The sequence below is a fragment of the Enhydra lutris genome, unplaced genomic scaffold (genome assembly GCF_002288905.1).
Source record: "Enhydra lutris kenyoni isolate GAN:26980312 unplaced genomic scaffold, ASM228890v2 scaffoldscaffold5, whole genome shotgun sequence".
Lineage (NCBI taxonomy): Eukaryota > Metazoa > Chordata > Mammalia > Carnivora > Mustelidae > Enhydra > Enhydra lutris.
Window position 1 is genome coordinate 5,917,036 of NW_019154089.1, and position 3,089 is coordinate 5,920,124.

Consider the following 3,089-nt stretch of genomic DNA (forward strand, 5'->3'; position numbering starts at 1 on the left):
ACAACCATCACCACCATCCATCTCCAGACCCTTTTCATCATCCCCGAACTGAAATTCTATACCCACTGACAACAATTCCCCATTCCTCCCTTCTTTCTGGCCCACAACCACCACTCTACTTTCTGTCTCTATGAACCTGACTTCTCTAGGCACCTCATACAAGGGGAGTCATGCAGCATGTATCTTTTTGTGTCTAGTTGATTTCACTTAGCCTAATGTCTTCAAGGTTCATCCTGTCATAGCATGCGACAGAATTTCCTTCCTTTTTAAGGCTGAATAATATTCCATTGTATGTATGTACCACATTTGGTCTATCTGTTCATCCACTGATGAGCCTTTGAATTGTTACCACCTTTTGCCTATTGTGAATAATGCTGTTATGAACTTGGAGTATATAAACATCTGTTCAAGTCCCTGCTTTCAGGTGGTTTGGCATATGCCCAAAGTGGAATTGCTAGATCATACGGTAATTCTGTGTTTACTGTTTTTTGAGGCATTGGTTTCCACAGTAGCTGCACCATTTTACATTTGTGCTCGTAATGCACAAGAGTTCCAGTTTCTCCACATCCTTGCCAGCATGTGTTACTCTCTGTGTAGTATGTGTTTTGTTTCTTATGAATAGTCCTCTAGATGGGTGTGAAGTGGTATCTCTTAGTGCTTTTGATTTTGATATTCCTAAATTAGTCATGTCCAGCACCTTTCTTGTGTGTTCACTTGCCATCTGTATATCTTCTTTGAAGAAAGTTCTATTCAAGTCCTTTGCCCACTTTTAAATCTGTTTTGTTTTGGTCATTGAGTTATAGGGGTTCTTTATATATTCTGTACATTAACCCTTTTTAGATATATGATTTGCAAATATTGCTTCCATTTCATGGTTTCCTTTTCACTCTGTTGGTAGTGTCCTTTCATGTACAAAGGTTTTTCATTTTGACAAAGCCAATTTATCTATTTTTTTCTTTTGTTACCTGTACTTTTGGTGTCATATCAATTTAATCATTGCCAAATCCAATGTCATGAAGATTTTCCTTTATGTTTTCTTCCATGAGTTTTATAGTTTAGCTCTCACATTTAGGTGTTCGATCTACTTTGCCTTAATATTTGTTTATGCTTGAGGTGAAGATCTGACTTCATCCTTCACGTGCAGGTGCTCAGCATTCCCAGTACCACTTGTTGAAAATACTGTCCCTTCCTCAGTGGATAGTCTTGGCATCCTTGTCAAAGATGATTGGACCATATATGTAAGGATTTACTTCTGGGCAATATATTCTGTTTCATCTCTCTGTGTCTGTTTTTTTTTTTTTTTAAAGATTTTATTTATTTATTTGACAGACAGAGATCATAAGCAGATAGAGAGGCAGACAGAGAGAGAGAGAGGAGGAAGCAGGCTCCTTGCCAAGCAGAGAGCCCAATGTGGGGTTCGATCCCAGGACCCTGAGATCATGACCTGAGCTGAAGGCAGAGGCTTAACCCGCTGAGCCACCCAGGAGCCCCTGTTTTTATTTATTTTTTTTTTTACGATTATTTATTCATTTGAGAGAGAGAGATAGCAATGTTGGGGAGGGGTAGAGAGCAAGGGAGAGAGAGAATCCTCAAGCAGATTTTCTGTTGAGCATGGGTCCTACTCGGCGATTGACCCCAGAAATCCCTGCAATCATGACTTGAGCCAAAATCAGGAGTCAGTCACAGAACCAACTGAGCCACCCAGGTGCCCCTGTATGTCTGTCTTTATGCCAATACCACACCATTTTGATTACTGTAGCTTTGAAGCAAGTTTTGCATTCAGGAGGTATGAGACCTTTAACTTCGTTCTTTTTAAAGATTGTTTTGGCTCTTCAGGATTCTGTGAGATTCCATTTGATTTTTGTTTGTTTGAAGTAATCTTTATACTTAACGTGGGGCTCTAACTCACAACCCAAAGGTCGAGAATTGCACACTCTACTGACTGAGCCAATCAGGCGCCCCTGTGATATGCCATTGTAACTCTAGGATAGACTTTTTCCTATATCTAAAGAACAACACCACCATCACCAAACACTGTCGGGATTTTGATAGTGATCATATGGACCCTTGAGACTTTAAGGAGGGCCTGGGCCAGCAAGAGTATCCCAAAGTGATCAGGAACTAGCAGTTTGGTGAGGATGAATGGAGATCTGAATTGAAGGGGAGGCACAGATTGGCACATCAAAGAGTGGGGTCAAAGGGCTACCCTTCTTTAGAACAGTGACTACTTTCGCTCTTCCCAGGCCTTCATCAAGAATGGATCCCCAAGGGAAGGCATTCACCCAACTGTATCATGGACACTGCATTCCTAAGCCATTGAAAAGGCTCCTCCACAATCAAAAGCCTCTTCCTTTCCCTCACTGGGGTTTCTCAGCTTTTCCATATTCTTGTTGATTTGCTAGGAGCTGGTACTCCCTATCCTGGCTCTTAGAACCATTAGTGCTATTTTTTATGTGACTGAGACTCTGTCTCACTTCTTCCCCTGGACAGGTCATCCTTCCAGTCCAGCCAGCTATCCCTTCCTGGGGGAGCATGTTTCCTCAAGACTGGAGGGCAACACAAATGAGAAGTTCCTGGCCCTTTGGGAGAGGATTACTGGGCAGAATCTCTTGTTGAAGATTATAGATATGGTCTCCTCTTCCTGGTGCACATTATACACAGACCCAGATCTCAGTAGGTGAGGTCCACCTGCAGCAGCAGAAGCAAAGGAAGGCATAGGCAGCCTTCCTGTATAGCCTAGACTCTTGAGAGATGACTCACTGGGCTGTACACCAGACCTCTGACTCTGCCTCAGAAAAACTCCTGCACTCAGTCCATCACTGAAGATAGAAAGATGGACAGACAAGCAGGATAAACACTCTGGGCTCTTCATGGGGCATAATTCCCCATTCTGAGCTGTGACACTCACGGCCTTACCTGCCTGGCCATGGGAACACACAAGAGCCTTTATTGTCTTACCTCTAGGAGGCATGGCTGGGTCTTCTAGAAATGCATCCTGCTCTGGATGGAATATGCCATTTAACTCCAGTTCTGACAATGGGAACTGAGATTTCAGGCAAAGTCTGAATTTCTATCCTGAGGTTCATATA